Source organism: Lynx canadensis, chromosome C1 (genome assembly GCF_007474595.2).
Source record: "Lynx canadensis isolate LIC74 chromosome C1, mLynCan4.pri.v2, whole genome shotgun sequence".
NCBI lineage: Eukaryota > Metazoa > Chordata > Mammalia > Carnivora > Felidae > Lynx > Lynx canadensis.
The window spans coordinates 168,043,848-168,069,500 of record NC_044310.1 but is presented as its reverse complement, the minus strand read 5'-3'; positions in this window follow the sequence as shown (position 1 = coordinate 168,069,500).

The window sequence follows — 25,653 nt, the reverse complement described above, 5'->3', positions numbered from 1 at the left end:
TCATGCTCATCTCAACTCAGCTCTTAACTCCATCAGAACAAAGACGTCTTTATATTTGTTTTCTCAGTGCCAGGCTAATCACAGAGACTCAGTACTTGTTTGTGAAATAAGCATTGTCATGATCACATGAAGAAAGTGGCTAACATTAAATGAACAATGGACAGGAACCCATAATCATTTGTCCATGTTCCCAGTGACTGCCCTGCCTGTGAAAAGGTGGGAGTAACCCTCACTGTTTATACCATTCATGTTGATAATATCAATTCTGGATAAAATGGATGTCAAGGGCAGCCTTAAAATAAAAAGGTATCCATTTATTCAGAGAGACATTCAGTAAACATTTACTGATTAATCACTATGTTCCATGGAAGGCAAGATAAATGACATAGTCCCTGCTCTTAAGGAGACAAGAAAATAAATCTTCACAATGCAGGGTATTAAGTGTTGAGCATTGGGATAAGAAAGACACCAATAATCCACACTAGGTAAGTCAGGGAAGGGTTCTTCAAGGGGTTTATGCCCAATGCCCTTGAAATACCCATGGGACTCAACTGTGAAGAAAGTATAGAGAGCATTCTAAGTAAATAGGAAACCATGTGAATGTTCACTGTTGGGAAAGAGGTTAGCATGTCTGTGGACTGGAAGTAGTTTGGTATAGCTAAATTTGGGGTAAAGAAAGAACAGGGAGAGGGGGAATTCTACTTGGTTACAAGCTAGGGAGGGAAAGGTGTGAAGGCACATAAATGAGCCTTGAAAGGTACAATTTAATGGATTCTAACTGGGTATTCCAGCCACATCCTTGACAGGCAGCATTGTCCAGATTATAGAGTCTGGGATACTTCGTCAAATTTCATGTACCTGGGGGATGTGGGGGAAGATTTAAGATGGTTTTACTAATCCTACCTATTAACATTTTTTAAAAAGGTGATTATGTTAATCATCCATAAGGTAGATATACCAACTCTTTTTTACACAGATGTTTAAAAAAGATTTTAAAAATTTCATTTATGTCTAGAAGAAAGATGAATAACTAACTGATTCTAATATATCAGCACAACTAATTTGGAGAAAAACATTTCGGTAAACTGGACTATATATATTGTAATTTTGAGTAGATTATAGATGTGGCTAGAGTGCAATAAAGTTTTATGTCCATGGATGAGTGATTAATTTAGAGCAAAATTAATATGTCCATACGATTCTCCAATAGTAATTTCTTGGACTGAACTTAATCTAAATTCAACTTTGTATAAGATGTGCTGTATTTCTGCTAACTGTAATTTCAATCTTTGTCTTTTAATTCCGAAGTCTGCATTACCTCCCTCTAGTGTAAAGTGGTCGTTTTACTGAGTCCATATATAGAAGACCTACTTGTTTTCTCTGACAAAATCATGAAACAGGATAGTCTTATTTCTAAAACAATAACTAAAGAGCAGAATCTAGACTTTCCAAAGGACTAGAAAATATAACCATTTAAGAGGCAAAAAAGAGCTATAAATCAGTTCCAGGGTAAAATTATCTTCTACACTAGATGCACATAAACAGATTCACTTCTATAATCTGTACTAGAATTTTCAAAAGTCTCAAGACCATATTTGAAAAATCTTAATAGATCATCAAAGAAACAGTATTTTACATGCATTTATTTAAATCAAGTGAATCCAAACATTTTATTTAATTAATTAAATTATTAATTTTTTTTTAACATTTATTTATTGTTGAGAGACAGAGAGAGACAGAGTACAAGTAGGGGAGGGGCAGAGAGAGAAGGAGACACAGAATCTGAAGCAGGCCCCAGGCTCTGAGCTGTCTGAACAGAGCCCGACGAGGGGCCAGAACCCACCAACCTTGAGATCATGACCTGAGCTGAAGTCAGACGCTTAACTGACTGAACCACCCAGGTGCCCTAATTAATTTTTTTAATGTTTATTTATTTTGAGAGAGAGCTAAAGAGAGAGAGAGTGGCCAAGAGAGGGCCAGAGATAGAGAAAGAGGGAGTCTCAAGCAGGCTCTGTGCTGTCAGCCCAGAGCCCCACGTGAGGCTCAGATTCACGATCCGGAAGATCATGACCTAAGCCGAAATCAAGAATGGATTGCTTAGCTGACTGAGCCACCCAGGAGTCCCAAATTCAAACATTTTAAATCCCTCCTAGTACAGAACTCTATGCTAGGTGTTCAGTAGTATCCAGAGATGACCCTGGCACAGCTCCAGTCCCAAAGGACACTTCAGGGTGGGATGGATCTCTTCCTTTCTGAGTATCTCTTCATATTCAGTGTAAAACAGTTATCCACTGATAAGCACTCCCCCACCCCATGTCAACTTAGAAATATTTTAAGGCCTTTTGGGAAGATGACACTAAGGGGTGTGACCTGGGATTAAGATATGCTGACATTCTAATGAAATTGTGAATTTCGGGAATTTTCCAGACAGGCCGGGAAAAAAAAAAAAAGGAAAGGATAAAAAAAGCTAACAGGTCTATCAATACATAAAGGGTTTTGGGAAGAAATGGGAAAATAGTTTCATTGTAAATTATAGTAACCAAAGGAAGCAATCAATGCAGGAGAGGAAAAGGAAACTATAAAAAAATAATTTTTAAATCTAAAGATTTCTGACTGGAAGTCTAAGATTGATAAATACATGAAAAGATATTTTGCAGGAAAATGTTAGACATGTCTAGATCTCAAGATACATCCCAATCACTATTTCTCACCACACATCTGAAATCAGTGGGCATCGTTTTTGCTCTTGGTGAAGAGAAGTGCCAAATTGCCTGGGGCTATGCAGCTTGACACGGTGTGAACCAGAACTGAAATAGGATTCCTGGCTCTCTGGATGTCTGATATCCAATTCAGCAGACTTCAACTTTCCATTAGATACTCTGCAAGTTAAGCAGTTCTCCTATCTGCTTGTGCCAACTGCTTAAATACCCTGTCAAACTCCCAAGCACTGTAAGTCTCAAGTGCCTAGGGACCTAGTATGTTCTCAAGGCCTAGTACCTACCTTGCTGTATTGTTTGAATTTAGGTAATGGTAAGAGTTCAAGAACCCATCATTTCTAAAGTACTGCATATTAAAATTCTGATGTAAATATCTTATTGAAAGAAGACTTTTGCTGGATAAGGCTAAGGAGATCCAATTATTTCCTTTGATAGGAAACAAAATTCCCAATGCTGATAAGGTGAATCAGTATGTACACAATATCAACACAGTTTGTTAAAAAAAAAGTATAAGAAAAAAATCAAATAATTGGAAGGGAGTAGGCATGTATTCATATGTGTGCTTATGCTGGCAGCACATATGTGCTTGTTATATGCCACATAACCAATTCACTTTCCATTAAATGGATTGGTTGTTTGACACTGAACACTCACAACACACAGAAGTGTTTAGATTTTTTTGGTATTAAGTAAAAAAAAATCATGCTTAGAAGTGTTTCTTGTTGGCATGACTAAAAAATATGCAAGTTAGTAGATGGCTGAAAACTAAACATAAAGAAAGTAACATAAGGAAGGTAGAGGGATGAGAGGTAGAAAGTGAAATAATAAGAAAGATGAGGTTAAAATGTGTTATTAAAAAAGTATCACTCATTCAACAACTCTTTACTGAGAAATGACTATTCGTAGGCACTGAACAAAATATCATAGAGCTGGAATTCTAGTGAGCAGAGAAAGAAAATAAATAGATGTCAAATGTATTCTGTGTGAAGAGGGGATACAGTTATGGCTATACTGACATTTTAAACAGAAGCAACTTAAAATTTAAGTGATATGCATTAAAATTGAAAATACTTTTTTAGGACACCTTAAAATAGGAATTACTCACCTCTGGTCATGTATCAATATAGTAGTATATGGTTCATAACAGAAAGATTTCCACTAGGTGTTCTTTCAAGCATCATGCCCTTACATCCCAAGAAACAACTTAAAGCAATGCTTCATTTATAATGAAACTGCTACCAAGATAACCCACTGACTTTATAGGAAGACCTTTCTCTGTATAATCTTTGAAGTAGTAACTCTAACCTTCCCCTCTCATCTCCAAATCCCCATTTTCAAAGCCTTGTTGCTTTGGGACTTAACAGCAGTGTTAAGAAGGGGTCTACTTGGATAGGATCAGACCCCAGAATTAGTTTGATAGCTTTATATTCACTCCACAGAGCCCTGGAGCTCTGTGACAATTGATTAAAGAGGGAACAGGTAAAGGTAATGAAATGACACCACAAAGGAGACCTCACCAGGGGAAGATGACATACAACTCACCAGACCATTAAATTACCTCTCTTGATTTGTTCCAATAAGATACACACAGTCTTAGTTCACATATTTTGTATTACTAACGTGTATCTGGAGCTCATTCATGGTTACTTTCTTTCCTTCTTCTCCTTTTTTTTAATCTCCAACTTTACTTAAAACTCTGTTCAAGCAAAATAATGTGCATAGGGGAGTCCTTTGCATGATCACATCCTTTCATACTTTAAATAAAAACTTCTTCCAAATTTACATAACATTTTGAATTCCCAATGTTTGGATAGACAGAACCGTTGCACATTCATTTGTTGGTTCACTGAATCATTCACTTAGTCATGTAACATTATGTATTGAGGCTTCATAATAATATCAAGACACTCTGCTAATATATAGAGAGGGATATAGAGATAAAAGACCCATTCTCTTTAAATCATGAAGGAAGATAGACAAGTCTGAAGACAATTATAGTATAATGAACTGATATTATAGAAACAGGCATAGAGTGAAGACGGGTTGGCAAACTAACTCATCCTTGGTATAAGCTATTGCACAAGAATTCCTAGAGGAGATGACGGTTGTCTTGAATCTTGAAGATTAAGTCATATGTAAAAGCAAGGGTGGGGGAGGTATGGAGAGGAACATGCTGAGCAGGCTTTCTGGTTCTCAAAGTAACTAAAGGTGTTTAGCAGGAACCTATGCCTGAGGTCCCAGGTCAATTGTATAGTTATTTCTAAATCATAAATTTTGCCTTTCTGCCCCCCTTCTAGAATCATCTGTCAAAGGGCGTATTTATATGGGATCAGTAATACAGAAGTGGTTGAGCCGCTGGGTAGCTGAGTTGGTTAAATGTCCAACTCCTGATTTCAGCTCAGGTCATGATCTCACAGTTCCCTGAGTTTGAGCCCCATGTTGGGCTCTGCACTGGCAGTGCTGAGCCTGCTTGGGAATCTCCCTCTCTCCCTCTGTCTCTGCCCCTCCCCTGCTTGTGCTGCCTCTGTCTCTCTCAAAATAAATAAATAAACTTAAAAAAAAAAGAAGAAATACAGAAGTGGCAAATGGGGTATAGTCAATGTAGAGAATAAAAATAAGTTTTGCAGAGGGGGGCTAGTTTATGGGCTTCTAGTTGGGGAGCAAGGCCAGTGAATATAATTGACAATACCAGGCCTTTTGACATATTTTTATTGTGCAGGTTGACGAGGGAAGTCTCAATGGGTTATGAGGTCCTCAACCAGCATTCCTTTGTGAGTTAAGACAAGGTAAAAAGCTGAATTTGTCAGACCAGCTCTTGGTTCTTCAAAGCCATCTGAAACCACATGTAGGATGAAGACCCCACAATCTGCCTTTCTATCGGAATGCAGGGCATCCTACCCTTTCACATTGGGAGTCTGAGGATTAGCATGCGTGCACGGCTGGATGGATACACATTCTGCTGAGGGGTCAATGATACTTTCAGGTGAAGGCTGTGTCTCTAAATTCTGATACTTGTGGACAAAGTGGATTACCATGGTGCAAGCCCAACTTTCAGCGGGGCATTAGGTGGGTCAGTGCACATAGTTCCTGTGCGATCTGTTGAACTCAGCACTTTCGCAGCCCATTACTAGCACTTTTGAATTCTTTGTTGGCCATACTCAACAGGCAGTCAAAGATGCCGTCAATCTTGCTATTGACTTATCTGCTGCCATTGTTGTGTTGTCCCTTAAATGGTAAGAAGTCATTGGTAGAGTTTCTTTGTTAAAACAATGAAGTATACCACTAGCCAAGTCCCCTTCCTCTAAGGTAGCATGGGAAGGGAAAAAAAGGGGGAGTAGATTTTTTTTTTAGCTTTTTATATAAAATTTATAGATGATTACATTATTTTCATTAATTTTTTTAGTGTTTACTTATTTTTGAGAGAGAGAGAGAGACAGAGTGCAAGCAAGGGAGGGGCCAAGAGAGGGAGGGAGACACAGAATCCAAAGCAGGCTCCAGGCCCTGAGCTGTCAGCACAGAGCCCTGCACAGGGCTCAGACTTACAAACCAAACCGTGAGATCATGACCTGTCAGATGCTTAACTGACTGAGCAACCCAGGTGCCCCGAGGTTATTGCATTTAAAAAGAGGGGTGAAAGCAAGGGTGCTTGCTGCTGCTATCATCTTTAACCAGCATTAAAGAAAAAAGGAGAGGCTTTCCTCTTCCTCTTCTTATATGGCTGGGCCTTTGCTTAGATAAAACTCAATAACCAAGTCCTCTAGGTCCAGCATTTGTTATACAAGAGGAAGAACCCTGAAATTTAGAAATCAATTTTCCAATCCCACAAAGCTATGCTTTTTTCAAGACTATTGTCTTGCTACCTTTGACAGTAACAGCTTTGTTCTGTGGATACTTGCTGATACCCTCCCTGGAGAAGTTCACATCATGGCTCAGTGACAGAGGTAAAAGGCAACAAAGGAACATGCTATACAGGAGAAATAAAAATGCATTAGCTTAATACTTGTAAAATACTATCCCTGTATCACTGGGAAAGAACAAGGCCCCCCAAATTAAAATGTATGATAATTCAACAGATAAGTGAAAAGAAGCCTAGATATGTAGGTGTTTGGAAATAGAGCTGCTGTATCCCCAGACTTAATCGATCAGGTATTCTCCGATTGGGGTCTTGAACAAGGATGTTCCAGTAGTAGGGAGAAGAACCAAGTATAACAAAGCTTTGGAAATAGATTATAAGAAAGGAAAGGGCCCTCTGTAAGCTGTGTGTAATTAATTACTTGTTGTTTGTTGCAGAGGTGGAAGTCAGGCCTTATGCTGGTAGGTGAGGATGTGTATCAGAAGGTGTATAAGTTCAGCTGGGTGTAGATATTTTAACCTCAAAAAGGGAAGCAGCTTGATATATCATGTGCTTTCTGACAGAAAAGGGTGAGTCTTGTAGGATATTCATAAAGGAGGTATCTAAAATAAGTGAAGAAACAACTATTTCTGTTAAATGCTTAATGGTTTCTGCCTATATCTCAAACAATCTGGGAATATTTGAGTTTAATTAGAAGTGAAGGAGTCAAATGCACCCCATTTTTAGTCAGATGTGTGTTGGGACATTTGGAGTTGTTCCCTGGGAAAACTAATATAAATGAGTGATACTCATGGGAAAATTGGGTATAATGAGAAAAGGGAATGTTGCCATCCCGAAAACTAGTGATTTGTTGCCTTAAGCGTAAGGACTTTTGAAATCAATGGTACCGAATTAATTATAATGCCTATGGCTTCAAGAGTTCAGAACATACATCGATAGTGTTCATGATGATCTTACTTCATGTTATAAGATTACAATTAAAGAAAAATAAATACTTTGAGTATGGAAACTATGATTAGTCTGATTTTTGTTCATATTCTCAGTATAGAAGAGATATAGGCAAAGTAAAAGGCATACAGAGAATTTCTCACAAATATTACTATTACTTCTGCTACTAGCCTTACTGCGTTCTGTAAAACTTTCACATATATTTCCTGTACCAAAGCTGAAAGTGACTTACCTTTACTTTCAAATTTATTCAAACTGGGAGGAAGTTTGCCTCAGGATCTTCTTACCTTCTTTAAAAGTGGATGGATAGATTGATGGATGAATGGATGGATGGATGGATTTATTCATTTGTTTATTCATTCATTCACTCAAGGGGGAGGAAACTTGCTCTTTTACTCCTATTTTTTTTTAATTAAAATTTTTTTTCTTAACATTTATTTATTTTTGAGAGAGAGACAGAGCATGAGCAGGGGAGGGGCAGAGAGAGAGGGAGACACAGAATCTGAATCAGTCTCCAGGCTTGAGCTGTCAGCACAGAGCCAATGGGGGGGGGGGGGGGGGAGGAGCTTGAACTCATGAACTGTGAGATCATGACCTGAGCCAAAGTTAGACCCTTAACCAACTGAGCCACCCAGGCACTCCTCTTTTACTGTACTTCTGACAGTGACTTTTTTTTCTTATCCTTAAATTGTTTCCTTCTCTGGGCTTAGCCTGGGGAACTCCATGTATGTCTGATCCCTGCCGGCACAGTCCTTCCTGAAGGCAACTGACTTCGAGCCAAACAATGGCTTATGTGAGGGAAGGGGAATGGGAAGATGAGTGGGCTTGTAATAGATTGAACATGTCTCCCCAATTTTATACGTTGAAATCCTAATGCCCAATGTGGTGGTATTTGGAGATGAGGCCTCTGGAGGTGATTAGGTCATAAGGATGGAGCCCTTGTGAATGGGATTAGTGCTCTTATAAAAGAGACCCTAGGGAACTCTGTTCCTTTTGCCATGTTCGGACGCTGCGAGACAACAGCCATCTCTGAACCAAGAAGTAGATCCTCCCCAGACACCAAATCTTGATCTTGGACTTCCCAGCCTTTAGAACTCTTAAGTGAAGTCAAATGACAGTATTCATGTTCCATGCTATGGCAGACATGCTGTTTATAGGGATGATAGGGAGGACAAAGACCCTTTACAAAAAGGTACCACATGGAAATTAAAAAAGAAGGGAGAGAATAAAATGATACTATAGAAAACGATCATTGCAAACTGTCAAATGTTTCTTGCCCCTCTCCCATTCTGTTCTGCTCTGACCAGTCTATCTCCTGAGGGTTGTGTAATTAGAGCCAACATCACCTGTCCTTTGTAACATTGCACTCTCCAGTGAACATGTATTAAACAGAATGTCAGGTTAGGTCTACATATATTGCCAAAATGAGGGTGGGGGGAGAAGAAATAGCTTAGAACACACAGTGACACATGTCATGTTTTTTGTGTTTTTTTCTTCTTTTTGGTCAATAGACTTGTTTGGGTCTGCTACACTTTGGCATGAAAGCTTATTTTTGTGCCACATGAGTCGATTAAGATGAAGATTAATAGTGTGTTTAAACAGACACAGGAATGAATTGCTTTGGAAGCAAGGTGTCTATGTACTAGAGCACACCATTAACACAAAACGATGTGGAAATGTACCAAGGGAAGGAATTTATATGTTTGGATTGATGAATTGAGATAGAAGCTCTTTCAGGTGTCAGTTGCAGATCCTGTGTAGAGATGGACGGGAGGAGGAAGAAGAGATGAAAAGAAGGACCTAACAGTCTTGTCGTGGAGACAGTGTGATGAGAAGGAAGGACAGAGGTCACCAGCTGCATTGGACTGGTAGTCAGAGCATTAGCCACCAGGCAGCTGAGTTGCCTGCCAGCAGCCAGTCAACAGTGTAACACAACTGGGCTAAAAGATCCAGAAACGCTGCAGCCCAAGCAGAAGGAGACAGAGGCCTGAGATCTCCAAAAGACACACAGAGATACTGGACACACTGACAATCTCAAAACTTACTGACAAAGATCATAGACCTGAATAGAAAAGTGTCATGAAATGATCCATGTGAAAGAGGCAACCCACTCATTATAAAGTTTAAGACGGGGTGGTGGCGTAAAGATTTCTGAAATTTAGAGAGAAAACAATTCTTCAAAAAGAAAAAAAATCTTTACCACTGGAAGGCAGAAAACAAATAAAAAAAAATTTTTTTAATCTTCTTTTTGTCTGTCCCTGTGCATATTTTTCTCTGTCAGCATCTGGCCTCACATATAAAAGCTGCTCACAGGAGACTCTGGGTTGTAAATCCTCTTTCTGCTCAGAAAGTGACACAGTTACTAATCTGATAAGGGAGGATCATCATACACAGACACACTGATAACATTCTGCTGTGGTAGTCACATGGTTGCCCTAATTGTCCCAACATGCCTATCTAGGTTTTCAGAATATATTCACAGGTTGTCTTCCCCCAGTTTAGTTTAACACTGGGAAGAAGATGGAAAGACCACCTTGAGAGTTGGCGTGTCTTAATCTTCAGATTCTGAGATATTCAGAGTGTCCCTGTTTTATTTTCCAGGGAAGAGAGGCAGTTATAACTTCACGATTCAGCCTGACCATGATGGATGAGGCCACTGCTATGCACATGCGATGGACTGAAAACCGAAGCGGCAGATGCATCCCTGGACGCTCCTCCAAATCCTCTTTCTGCTTTCTCCACAGCTCCTGCTTCCAGCCCTTGCTTCCTGCACCCTTCTCCCTTCTTGGATTTTCATCTTAGATTCTATTTTTTTCCCCTAGAATCTCACTTGGAGATACATGATATTACCATATTCTTGGGCTTCCTGCTCAAGTCTCAGTAGCACACACATTCTTGATTTTGGAATTGCAGCATTTTTGGAAAAAGGAACTCCCATCACTGGTCACGCCAGGCAGAACTTGCAGCTTTGCCATGCGTGAGGGATTGAGAAAGATTTAAAGCAAAGTAGTACATGCACATGTGTACTTTTGATAAGAGCACCTGCGAGGCTAATGAAAAACTTAAATGAAATGTATTTTATCTAAAAACAGATATAGAATCTTATTTTAATGATTGTTCAAATCATTTAAAAAATTTTTTTAATGTTTATTTATTTTTGAGAGAGACAGAGACAGAATGCGAGTGGGTTAGGGGCAGAGAGAGAGGGAGACACAGAATCCAAAGCAGGCTCCAGGCTCCGAGCTGTCAGCACAGAGCCCGACACGGGGCTCGAACTCACAAGCTGTGAGATCATGACCTGAGCGGAAATCAGACGCTCAACTGACTGAGCCACCCAGGAGCCCCTCAAATCATTTTTATAATGCTCTGCTAGTAATTAAATGTGTATTCTTTTCTCCTCTGCAGCAAGAGAGACACCTTAGAATAAATGCAAATAGCTGTCATATCCTTTCCTAAAAGGGCAGGTCTAGAAATCCTGAAATTTATTGAGGACTTTGCCTAAGAAAGCAAATCTCCTTAGATACGTTGGAAATACACTCAGAAGGGTGATGGGAGGACTTCTAGAATTACTGAAGGTCACTTACTTTAGGAGGAATTACAGGGAGTATCATTACAGCCTCAGTGTTTTCAGGGTTTAAAAGGAAATTTGCCCTAGGTGGATTGCAAGGGAAGACAGAGGACGATGGTTTTAGGTCCGTGAGGTGGAGGGTACCAGAATTCCCTGCTTAGCGTTCCTGAAGCCATTTGGTGCCCATGACAGTGGTTGTATATCAAGAACTAAACAAAATGCAAGCTAAAACGTACAAATGTAGAAACCAGAACACTGATACAAAGGGATGAACTGGTTCCTGGTGGGAGGGGTATGTGCAAGTACTTGTGCTGTCAAGACATCACCACAGCAGTCCACCAGTAGAACGGGCTCCGTGGCAAGACCGTGTAGCAGTGAGCAAACCAACTCCCTTTTATAGTTCAATTTGGGCATGGAAGCTAGATTGAGCCTCCACAATTTGTATTATAAAAGTCTTCCATTCTCATTAGTGTAAAATACTACTTTCTTAATTTCTTCTTCTTATTATTTTAATGTTTATTATTTATTTTGAGAGAGAGACAGAGAGAGAGAGAGAGAGAGAGTGAACAGGGGAGGAGCAGAGAGAGAGGGAGAGAGAGAATCCTAAGCAGGCTCTGCACTGTCAGCTCAGACCCCAACATGGGGATTGATCTCACGAACCATGAGATCATGACCTGAGCCTAAATCAAGAGTTGGGCACTTGACCGACTGAGCTACCCAGGTGCCCCTCTTTCTTAATTTTTTAAATAAAATATTTCAAACATATAGAGAAGAATAATATAATGAACACTCCTACCCATTACTCAGCTTTATCAAGCTAACATTTATAATATTTTGATATAATATTCTTTAAGTAAATCTTTATTGATATATTGCAAGACCCCTTTGTAACCTAACCACCCTTAATCTCATTCCCTTCTCTTCATTCCCAAAGTCTGTCATCCCCACATATATTTCCATGTTTTTACTGTACATACATATCTTCATAAACAATATGCAGTGTTATTTTTAATGTGTTTAAAATATGTATTTTTGCTACAAATGCCACATTTATCATTCTTCAAACAAATTCTTCAAAGATTCTTCAAATCTTCTTTTATTGTTGTTGTTCACCCTTGTTTTTTTAGATTTATCCATGTTAGTATATGTATAGTTCTAGTAATTTTTAAACATTCCATTTGTAGTAAAGAGTCTGACTTCATTTTTGATGCTTCACTGCTGACAGTTTTCAAGCTCCACCATTCTCCCTTCCCGTTCTGTTCCATATCTGGGCAAGTTGATAAGAAAGCCCAGTGCTCACTCATTTGCTTTTGGGAGGTTCGAATAATCTAAGTCCTACTAGTTGATATTTGGGTTGTTCCCAGGTTTATCATCATTATAAACAATACTGTGTTAAATATTCATATATGAGAATTTTTTGGATTTATCAGGAATCTCTTTAGAATAAATTTCTGGACTTATATAAACCATATCCCTAGCTCAGGACACAATAATGGCCATCTCTCCTTAAGTTTTTTTCAAATTAATCACTCTAAGCTCCACCACATTATTAGAAGGAAATCCTAGTGTCTCTATTTTGAGAACTTACCCTCCTTTTTTCACGTGTCTAAGAACCTGTAGATTTGCTCAGTTCTGCTTTATAAATGCTAGAAAATCTGATATGACCACTAGCACCTTTGTTATCAGTAGCTACCTCTGGACATTTAAGACTGGTCCTGCCCACCTCTCACTATGCTTCTCTTTCTCTGTGCACCCACTCACTGGCCTTCTTTCAGGTCTCGGAACAAACTACGAGCTCTCCTGCCAGAGAGCATTTGGTGTTCCCTCTGTTTAGGTGGTTCTTCTCCACCCACCCACTTCTTTGCATGGTTAGTCTTCACATATTAGTCTTAACTACATTCTTCTAAGGGAAGATTTCACACTCACTCCCTGGCCTTACTATGCTTAGACACAAAGAAGAAGGCCCTTGCCCTGGACTGCTACTTGAGAAAGCCCTTTACATCAGCTACACACACACACACACACACACACACACACACACACACACATTTATTAAACTATCAGGCCCCTGTCACTCAAGAGCTTGACTTGTATACCATCTAAAACCATAAATCTCAGGTCTGATGATCTGACCCCAGTCAGGAACCAGGCAATGCTCCTCCACATATCTTGCCCTATATTCCTGAAATGATAGATTTCTTTCATGTCATTAGGGTCTGTGAGTTGTGCTGCTCCTTACACTGGAGATGGAAATGATTAGGAAACATGGCGAGAATTTGAGCCATCGAAATGCTTAGGTAAAAGAAAAGTCAAATTAATTAACCTGTCAAATCCTTCCTCTCAGATAGCAAGAATACAGTACATTCTTGCATAATGAAGTATCATTTCCCAGTAGTGCACAGCATCTATTTTTTGTTTTTCTTTTTGTTCTAATTTATGATTTAGAGATACTCATGAATTAGCATTATATATGCAAAAGTAGCAAATGGTGGCTGAAGAACATTTTGTAGTGTTAAATAACTCTTATTTTGCATAGATGTAGATCTAGATGTACAGAAAGTGCAAGAAAATACAGTTTTTTATGTTGGTAATTAGATGGATAGTGAATATGAGAATTGCAGGTTTTTCATTTTTATGTTATTTAATATGATTAATAAATTTATAATTAAATTATTTCAGCTTTATTTAAAGATCTTATTTAAATATTTTATATTTAATCATTCAAGAATACAATTTAATCATTGGCAGAATTTGGTACTAGATTGGAAAGAAAGACAACAAGATTTTATAAACAGATAGATAGTGGTGCCATCTTCTGAGCAGGAAACACTGATTTGGGAGGAAATATCATCAGTTCAATTTGAGATTTGTTGAATATGATGTATTTTCAACAATCCAAGAGAGATGTCAAGTTGACAGTTGGATAGATGGTTCTGCGTTTCAGAGAAGAGAGTATTGGGACAGAAGATTCATAGAATAGGATTGAAATTTGAGGAACTTCGTTATTTATTGACCTGTTACACTAGGATAAACCAGAGGAGCAATGGCCAACAGAGGAGAAGGAAAACTACCTGGCTGTGGCTTTAAGGAAACAAAGGGAAGGATGTGCTTCAAGAAGTGAGTGGTTAAGTGTTGCCTGGGTGGCTCAGCCAGTTAAGCGTCCAACTTTGGCTCAGGTCTTGATCTCATGGTTCGTGAGTTTGAGCCCCACATCAGGCTCTGTGCTGACAGTTCAGGGCCTGGAGCCTGCTTTGGATTGTGTGTCCCTCCTTCCCTCTCACCCTGCTCTCTCTCTCTCTCTCAAAAATAAACATTAAAAATTAAAAAAAAAAAAGAAGTGAGTGGTTAAGAGCATTCATGTCATGCTCATGACATGTCCAAGAGCTCCATAAAGGCAGATATTTATTTTGTTCTCTGATGTGTCCCAAGTGTTTAGAATATTCCTAGAACATGGCAGGTGCTCAATAAGTAATTATTAAATATTGAATAAAGATGAAGACCAAAAAGTATACCCTTTGGATTAACCTACATAGAGGTGATGAGGGAATTTGAAGATGACTCTTTGGATGGAGTGATCAGGGAGTTGAAATGGAGTGGTTGAGGAGAGTGCAGGATCCGAGGAAATGGAAAATGTGTTGTGTGAATGTAGATATTGGCTGTGGGGAGGTGGGGTGTGAGGAGGGAATATGGTGTCATAGGAGGGTTTGGGTTTTGCTTAATTTTGTTGTTGTTGTTGTTGTTTCTTTTTAATAGGAGAATGTCCAAAAGCTTGACATACCATAGACAGAAGGGAAAACCAGTAGTGCGGAATTTTGAAAAGGCAGGAGTGGTAGAGATCTAAGCACAGAAAGAGGCATTGGCTTTAGGTAGCGGGAGGGAAATGTTCCTAACTGCAAAAGCTGGAGAGGCCATAAAACAGATGCTGATACAGGTAGATTGCATATTTGAAAATGAAGGAATTCCCATTAAGTGGCTCAATATTTTCTTAGTAAAATAGGTGATGAGATTATTTGCTAAGATAATATATAAAGAAAGGTGAGGCAGAGAGAGGTTGGATGTTTGAGGAAAGGGAAATCAGTTAAAATACTTGTCACAAGAATGGGAAAAGTTGACTAGTTCATTGGAACTGAATAGTACTAAGGGTCCATTTGAGATTGGTTGTTATTAATTTATAGAAAAATATACCTGTTCTGTTTTGTAAAGGTGAGGATAGTGTTAGAGTAGGCTGTTAATGAGGTTCTAACAGGATACCTGGAGGCCAGAAATGAGGAAGTCACAGCCAGCTTTTAGGAAGGTCAGGGGCACTTCACAAGAAGACATAGCAAACCAAACAGGCCCATGACAGGAAACCTCTAACCAAATAAGGAAGAAAAGGTACAGAAACTCTGCTTCAAAGAAATCCCCACCCTGAGAGTAATGAATATTCTTCTCCCTAGTTGACAACTGTCAATAAAAAATAGAAACCCAACCTGAGGGTGTGCAGCTCCTTAAGTGCTTACTCCAGCATGTGCTCTCTCTCTCTCTCTGCAGCTTGCCTGCTCTTAGATCTTGAGAATGTACTTTTTGCTTTAATAAACTTCCCAGCTCCTGTTACTCATCCTCTGTGCTCCGTGTCTGTCCTTGAATTCATTCCCGTGACAAGACCAAGAACCTTCAGAGACTCCTTTGGGTCTGGGTGGGTCAAGACCCCGGGGCCCGAGGACTCCCCAGTCCACCTGGCAATAATAGGTTCATCTTAAAATTTTCACTGCACAGCTACATAAAGAAAATTAATTGGAAAATACCGGTTCTATCTTTTATGCTGGGCACAAACAAAATACACTTGTTTGTCTACATTTCCCTAAAGACCTAGTACATTTCCCCAGGCAAAAATGGTAACTCATTCAATTTGAAAATGAATTTTAAATGCTGAAAATCCTCTTAGAGAATTTACTTATAGTACCTTGATATAAATATGTTCACTATCACTGTGTTATTTGGTAAATTATGTTTTTATTTAACCATATGTTTTATGTGGGTTTAAATTCACGGATGCTAACAATGTATATGAACCTGAAGCAACAAAATGTTTTTGTTCTTGTCAATATGACCATTCTTTAAAAGTGCATACTCCAATGTGTTGGAGTTAATTTGATTCGGAAAACTGACTTGTTATGATTAAATTACTACTAAATCCATTTTTGACATTTAACGAAATTTATACCTCTAGTGGACATAAAATCATAGGTAGAACAAATTAAGAGAAACTATACACAGTATCATGCAAATTTTAAAATTGATATTCATCATTCATCTCTTGATAGGTGATAATCAGCCAAATTGCCACACCACCTTTTACTTTTAAACATGGTAATGTGATAATATTCAGCTCAATTTACAAAATAAAGGTAGAATAATGTAACATTTGGTCAATTCAGGTTTTTATTATGTTATTTATGCACTGTATTCTTTGTAGAAAACACATGCTCCAGTACATGCAATATTTTGATTATACATCAAAGTGAAAAATTAAAATATAACCATATTGTAACCATTTTTCTTTTATATTAGTTGAATTTTGCATTTTAAAATTAGCCAATTTGGGGGTGCCTGGGTGGCTCAGTCGGTTGGATGTCCGACTTTGGCTCAGGTCATGACCTCACGCTTGGTGAGTTCGAGCCCCGTGTCAGGCTCTGTGCTGACAACTTGGAGCCTGGAGCCTGCTTCGGATTCTGTGTCTACCTCTCTCTCTGTCCCTCTCCAACTTGTGCTCTGTGTCTCTATGTCTCTCAAAATATAAATAAATGTAAAAAAAAATTTTTTTTTAATTAGCCAATTTGAATTCTTCACCGATGTAATGTTAAGAAGTTGATTTTGTTTGTGTTTTTAGAAAAAGGAAATTGCATATAAACTATGCTTATGATTCTTTAATTTTTTTTTAATGTTTATTTACTTTTGAGACAGAGACGGAGCATGAACAGGGGAGGGCCAGAGAGAGAGGGAGACACAGAATCTGAAACAGGCTCCAGCCTCTTAGCTGTCAGCACAGAGCCCGACGTGGAGCTCAAACCCACAAACCATAAGATCATGACCTGAGCCTAGGTCAGACGCTCAACTGACTAAGCTACCCAGGCGCCCCCTATGCTTATGACTATTTAAGGAAATGTCTCTTTTAGAGTGTTTATTTTCCAATGACAATTGAAGATGATTAACAAATATTTGTTAACTAAATCAACTTTAGGGCTTTACATTGTCACTAATAATTTAGGTCACTAGAATTTTATGAGAACCCTCAAATCCCTATTTCTGTGTTATAAATTTGGTGGTTATAAACAGCACAGAAAGTAGAATGTAAACTTTAGGAAACATCCTAGATAACTTAATCCAATGAAAATTTGAATAGAGCTATAATTTGCTATGTTTATGGAGGATTTGAATACTTCATTAAATGCTTGTAATTAGATCTCACAAAGTAACTGGAAGTTAATCATAATGAAATTTAACTTTAGAAAACATTGTGCCACAAGAGAAAGGTAGGAGAAGGCGGTGGTGATGAACAAACCCCAGTGGATAGTAACCAATGACCCAACCTGTTCCTCTGAGGTCTACTTAGCAGCTAGGATGAGTCATTTTGAAACAAAATAAGGAAAAGTTTCTATAAGTGCTATTCCTCTTGTGTTTCTAATGCAGTTTGCTGTGGCTATATAAACCCATGTTAAGAAAGCACTCTAGAAATTTCTGTCATTTTTTGAAAGAATCATCTACCCTGCCAAAGATGGAGACTTCCGTGTGTGATAAGTGGCATAGTATTTGAGACCTCATTTATGAAAACAGAACTGGGACTGAAGGTTTAAGGAGAGACAAAACGGGTCAGGACTTAAGGAAAAAGAGATGTAACATTAGAAGTAACAAGTTAATAAACCTGGAGTTGTATCAGAAATGAATCCTCATCAGTTTAAGGCCTGCATGGGTTGGCCTCACAGGAATATTCTAAATTAGCACCCACATCCTACCTCTTCACCATCAGTGTTGGCATATAGTATAGAACGTCCATTCTCCTACACCCAGGATATGAAAATGTGCTTTGTTTTGTGATGGAAAGTATTTTTCAATCTTTGCATTTTGCATGAGGATAGCGTTAGAGTTAGGTTCTAGCAGGATACCTGGACAAAACATTTGATATTTTACAAGTGATTGCAAATGTCTGAAATGTCTTCCCTTAAATCATACATTATTGCCTTGCTCCAGACTCCTTTTAACTTTTTGTTCACCTAGCTTCTTCCTTTACCTCTGGGAGGTTGCTGATATGTTTTCTTTCTAGTGCAACATCAACCATTACCTTTTGCTTTCTTCTCCACATCACAACTCACTGACCCCAATCCAGATTAGGCCCTCCCACTTGTATGTACCCATAAAAATTTGTTCACAACCTCATTATAAAAGTTCACTTTGTCTTATAACTGTTTATTCAAACATTCCACCATCGGATTATTTGCCTCTGGATGACAATAATTCTGCCTTATTTTTCTTTGTACTCCTAGCGCTTAACATATTACTTCTCTGAATATTATATCTTGTCTACATATGCTGCAGCTGATATGAAGAATTAAGTGTCCTTATTCATTTATTAGAACTCTTGGTGCATGTTGAAAATGTTCTCGGCTGATCTTTGCCTTTTAACTTTGTTCAAGGTGTTTTTTTTTTGCTGCATAGAAAATGTTCATATTCATGATGTCAAAGCTGCCAGTATTTTCCATAATGGCTTGTGTTTCATTTTTCATTTAGGGAGATGTTCCCTATATGAAAATTGTGAACACAGATTTCTGCATTTTCTTTTAATATTTTTATCATTTTTGTTCTCAGTCTTCTTAAGAATTATACATTTACTCAGTGACCATTACCATTAAACTAACACTGGAGAATTTTACAGTCATTATTGTTTGAGGCAAAGAAACTCTGGAAACTCTGACCATTATATGAACACTTCAGTTTTCTGTGACTCAGAACTTCTGGAAAAATGAAAGCTTAGTGAATTGATGATGACATATGACATAGAACTGCTCCTAGAATTATAAAATGCCTCAAAAAGAGCAGGATTCAAGGGAGTAGTTTTTGGCTATAGGGTAGAGTACCCACATAGGAAAGAATGGTTTAGTGAGTTTATTCCTAGGTTTTTGTGATTTTTGGTGTTACCAAAACTATTGCTTTAAAATTTATAATTTTTATTCATTGCTGGCACTGTTTGCTAGTTTGCTAGTGCTGTTATAGCAAAAGTACACAGCCGACATGATTAAACAACACAAATTTATTTTCTCACAATTCTGGAGGCTAGAAGTAGGAGATCAATGGATAGTTTCTTATTCTCAATGGTTGGCTTCTCACTATGTTTTCACATGGTTTTCCCTCTGTGTGTCACTGTGTCCTACTCTTCTTATAAGGATCCCTACCAGTCATATTGGATTAGGACCCACCCTGGTGACCCATTGGAACTTAACTACCTCTTTGAAAACACTGTCTCCAAATACAGTCACATTCTGAGGTATTAGGGGTTAGCCCTTCAACATATGAATTTGTGGGGGTGCACAATTCACCCCATAACATAGGACTTCATTGATGAGCCTTGCATCCAGGGAGTTTGCAAATTTTATTATTTCTAACCGTACTCTGCTTTTCAGTGGCTTTCTACCTAGCTTCTCAGCCACTTTGCTGGAGAAGCTTAAAAATAGGGCAGATGTCGAGAGGGGAAAACCACTAAGATTTGGAGTTATCTTGTGTCTCTCATCTAGCCAGGATCTCGGCCTCTCTAATCCAGCCCCCTGACCTCCCCAAATTTGTCTTGTGAGACTGTGCTCTGCTGGTGTCTCCACTTCTTCACCACATTCAACCCATGAATTGGAGATATAAATACTATGCAATATTACTCACAGGGTTGCATGCATTAATAAATTCATGGAGTCTGCCGGACTCCACCTCCGAATCAGAGCCAACAGATGCAGATGCTCACAGAAAAAATGTGACTCACCCTTCTGTCCTCCTTCCTCTAGTCTTAGTTTTTCAAGTGTTGGTTGCCTCAGCAACCCTATGATGCTTTAAACATATATGTATAAAATTATCGTGTATTTATATATAATATATATCATTTAATAATATATTAACATATCATATATTATATTTATATTATTTATTTATAAATATGTTTATCTTTATATACATTTATAGATGGATAAATCCAGATTTTCTGGTGATTTCTGGTAGACATATTGTCTGTCCTAAGCTAGTTTATCCCAGCTGGAAGCAGTAGTCTTCCATGAGTGAATCCATTTGACTCTGGAAGTTTGCCACCATTTAAAATACCAACTCTCAGTTAACCTAAAAACATCAGCTTCCCAATGCACATTGGACATGAAACTATGATAATTTCCTTAATTGCCAAGTTAAATGTCAGTTCAATTATATTATTCTTAAGAGATCTAGTTGATAGCACCATTATAGAACATATGAACATTTTATTCTATTTAAAAGGAAATCAAAGGTTCCTGGGTTTTTTTTTTCACCCAATTAAGTAATTTTGCTTTTGGTACATACACAAAGAAAAAAAAGGAAGTAAACATTAGGATTTTTTTTTTTTTGCAAATAGTAAAATGTCTAAAATGCAATTAAACAATTTCTCTTAAATAATGTCCATAGCCATACATGCCATAAATTTTTACAGCAGAGTATTTACTACATACACATATTTATTTATAAGTATCAGCCCTTTTATCATTATATGTGAAAGCTAATAAGAGGAAAAGCTATGTATATCATGACCAAAAGAATGTTTGCAATTTAATGTTTAACATAATCTTTGTTCAGTAATAGAAAATACCAATTGTGCTTACTTATTAATAGAACTCACCAATTTTATTCCACTTGCCACTGTTGACACTGATTAATGACCATTATTAACACAATTGAATTTATATGTGAAACTAATTTTCCATGGATCATTTAGGACCTTGACCAGTCATCTTGCATAATTCTGAGATTAACCAGTTATATTTATATTAGTAAGTTACCAGACATGAATAATATTGTTTTTCTCTTAGGAATGGCCTATTCTTAAAAAAAAAAAAAAAGGAATGGCCTATTGTACATTAGGAATACAAGTTCTTTTTAATTTTTTTCTTTAAGAAATGGTTTTAATTCTTAAATCTACTCAAGTTGCTTCAGTTTGGTGTTGTTTTAAAGATGTGTTAGAAGTCAGAAAACATTATAAAATGTTAACAATAATAATGCATAAGGCGTCAAAACTGACTGCTCACTGATGAATGGATAAAGAAATTGTAGTTTAGATACATAATGGAGTACTACGTAGCAATAAGAAAGAATGAAATATGGCCCTTTGTAGCAACGGGGATAGAACTGGAGAGTGTTATGCTAAGTGAAATAAGCCATACAAAGAAAGACAGATACCATATGTTTTCACTCTTATGTGGATCCTGAGAAACTTAACAGAAACCCATGGGGGAGCAGAAGGAAAAAAAAGAAAAAAAAGAGGTTAGAGTGGGAGAGAGAGCCAAAGCATAAGAGACTCTTAAACTGAGAACAAACTGAGGGCTGATGGGGGGTGGGTAGGTGATGGGCATTGAAGAGGGCATCTTTTGGGATGAGCACTGGGTGTTGTATGGAAACTAATTTGACAATAAATTTCATATAATAAAAAAAATGACTGCTCATACTAGGGTTGATTAAGCATGTAAGATTTAGAACCAGTGTACCTTAGTTTGATGTCTGATTTGTGTAAGTTCAATCTTTCTATCAACATTTCTAACCTAAGTACCTGATCCATGAATTGGAGATATAAATACTATGCAATATTACTCACAGGGTTGCATGCATTAATAAATTCATGGCACTTAGAACAGTGCCTGGTACACAGTAAGCACTCAACAAATGCCAGTTAATAGCAAATTCCAGTTAATTTTTATATAGTGAAATTAAATTAAAATATACTGAGACCATCCAGAAAGGTAAATCAATTCTAGAGAGGGTAGATTAGAATTTAGATGCTGGATACAGCAGTGAGTCCCACCTATTTTGTCTTGGTGATAACTTGAGTAAATATGTGCATTCCATAATCAGTTTACCAAGCTACTATATTTTCAGTAAACTTTTCTGCGTTCTCTTCCATTTCTCTTCTTCCTTCTTACTGTTCATGCTTCCTGTCATTTTCTCCCCCTATTCCTCTACTTACCTTTTTTTTCACTTGCTAACAATATTAATTATGTCTTTCTTGTCTTCAAATCAACCTATCAAAGAAGGCATTTCTAGTACCATCTTTATACACTGTTCCCAATTCTGTTTTTACCACCCAACTTTTTGAAAATATTGCCTAAACTGATTCCTTTCCCTCTCCCCATCTCTTTCCCCTGCCCCCCTCCTACACACTTCCTACACAGTCTAAAGAGTTTAAGCTAGAAAGGCAGAAGGTATGAATAACAACAGAAGAGATAGGTGCATATTTCTGGAGGATTAATTTTGCCCAGTAGCATGTAATTAACAGTGATACTGCTCTATCAAAACAAGTGTGTATGTGATGGAATAGAATGTACCAGATATGTGAAAATTTTAAGATAAATAATAGTTTAAAAATCTGAATTTAAGATGATGGCTTCAGTTTACTCTCCAGACCTCCAGAGGCATATAATGTCTGGACAAGATCTTCTAGGATTCAAACTTGGGTGTAAGGGATGACATTCTAATCTCTGCACTGTACAATTCAGTGTTAAACCTTCTAATGGTTTCATGAAATGATGATTTTAGCATGAATTATTTATTTCTCAAAGAATTATAAAACAGTGATTCAGTTAATTTGCCCTGAAGTTTTTAGTCAGGCATCAAAGATCAGGTATCATGTTCTGCAAAGAGTGACATCTCTACTTTAATTTTTGTCATTTAACAATATATCTAGGAGATCTCCCTTATTCTTTTTCTACAGCTTCATAATATTTCATTGTGAGAATGTACCCTAACCTATTGAATGAGTTCTCTATTGAAGAACAAATGAATCACATCCACTTTTTTTTTTTTTTTTTGCTATTGGAAATAATGTCAGAGTAAATAACCCTGAGCATAAGACATTAAAAAAGTTTTGCGATATGTATTTTTGGAGACAGATTCATGGAAATGATATCTCAGAGTCAAAAGATAAATGCATATTTTAGAAGACAAGAATTTGGTCTTATATTTTGTGTCCTCTTGTTCATTATCCCGGTGTTTATAGTGTTATGACAATATCAATAATATTGACTGCTTAATGAAATGGCATGATTACATTTCCTTTTTGTATTTTGTTTTACTCATTTTGAAATTAAAAATGCTTTTTAAGTAATTTTCAGTTGTATTGTTTTCTGCAAGGCCAAATTAATTAGGTGATCAATCAGGTCTACTCCTGGATCCTTCTGTCCTCATATTAGAATCTGTGCCCAGCCCTTATCCTGAGGTTTTCCTTTGACATTTCCTAGAAAATCCCTTTGGCTCTTTGCTGTGTAGGATCCCCTGTTACCTAGTTCCCGAAACTTGTTTCTTGGTGGAGTATATTCATGCAAGATGAAATTTTTGAGGACTTATAGGTCTGCAAGTGTCTTTATTTTACGCTCACACTTTATGCTTGTTGCACTGGTTATAAAGCCTAGGTCAGAAGTCAGTCTACCTTAGAATTTTGAAGGTTTTGTTTCAATCCCTTTTTCTTCCCGATATTGTTTTTGAGATGTATGATGCTATTCTAGTACCCACGCCTTCATTTGTTTGGAAGTCTTTGGCAAGAACTGATGTTGGCTTAATGAGGAACAAGAAAACAGAACACCGAAGTGTAGATTGTGGCATGGCAAGACTTCTTCATGTGTTATTAGTTATGGACCCACGAGAGCTAATGTGGTCCTATTCTACCCAGTGTTGCATTGCCAGTGTTCCTGTACTTCTGAGCTCCTCTAGCCTGGTTCTCCACACTCCCATGGCTGCCCTGCACACAGAGCTTTGAGTGTTTATCTGAACCACAAGAGTCATATTTGTTTATGTGTGTCTTTGTCTTATATATATCTTTGAACTGCTTGTTATTGGTTAGTTCAAGAAATAAAGTGAGGGGAGGAGTTAAGGTGGCAGAGAAGTAGGGGGACCCTGGGCTTTCTTTGTCCCTTGAACTCAGCTGTATTGGGGTCAGGTCGCTTGGAACACCCAGGAAATCAATCTGCGAATTGGCAGAAGGATCTCCATGGTTGGAGGGACACAGCGTAGCAGATGCAATGTGTGTGGAAGTGAATTATGAGAGAGAATAATGGTGGTGCTGCAGCGAGGAGGGAACCCTTTCCCCAGGGAGACAGAAGGGAGAGAAAGAGAGGGGGTTTGAGAGAGTACAGTGTGGGGTTTGAAGAAGGTGAAAACCTCTGTGAATCATGGACTATGGAGTGAGGGGCACTGAGTGTCACCTTGTTTAGCAAATAGCATGTAGAGTTCAAACTTTGAGGTTTTGGAAGTGCTCAACTTTGTCTGGAGTGCTCCTGGGGAGGAGAGCTGCTGGCCCCAGAATGTAAGCCTGGCTTAGGGATTTCCTGAGGTGCAATGGGAGAGAACATTCCCCTTCCTGGAATACATTTGGAAGACAGTATATTGCCTTTCAGAGAAAAAAAGACCCTGCAGGCTCCAGTGAAATGCCTTTCATCAGCAGGGGACAGAGGCACACACAGAGGGTGAATAACCTGGTTGCTGCTTTTCATGTTGCTACACCATAGATTCCCCATACCACACAGACATGGTACTGTTACTCAGGGACAAAAGACATTAGACAGTGTGAAGAGGCTCTACTCTGGAGGAGGGGGCAGGTCTGCATGGTGCTGGGTCCTTTAAGATTTTGAGTTTTGAATCCCTGCTACATGTCAAAGAAAAAATGCAGGAGAGTTATGGTGCAGGACATGCTGAGTACCCTCACTGTTCTGTGAGGGCTTCCTGAACAGCAGGGGGTGTGAGGACAGTGGGACTTCAGAGAGCAACACAGCAGCCTCCAGTGGAGGCGGGACCCACTTACACAAAACCTCACTCCCCTGTGCCTGGCAACTGCATATTTACTGGGGCAAGACTGACTCTGAGAGCAATGGGCCTCTCCTCCAGAAGAACAGCACAGGCAGCACCCTGCACATACCAAGTGTACTGATCATAGATTGCTTCAAACTGTCACCTGCAGTACTGGTGGAAATAGGACAAGGCTCACTTTTTTTCCTTTTTCTTTTCTTTTCTTTTCTCTTCTCTTTGGAATTAGGTGTATAGTTTTTTGTTTGTTAGTTTGATTTTCATTTCCTTTACTCTTTTAGATCAAGCTTCTTTTTTTCTCTTGTTTTCCTTCTTTCTTTTTTCTTTCTTTTTCTTTGGAATTTGACTCTTTGTTGGTTTTTTTTGTTTGTTTGTTTTATTTTTTTGTTTTGTTTTCTTTTTGGTTCCTTTCCTTTTCTTTTCCTTTTTTTCCAGGCTTATTTAAAAAAAAAATCAAAGCATGCCTCGTTACAGTTTCAGACATTCCCCACTGTAAACAAGGAGGAGTTCTGCAGAGGTCTGAC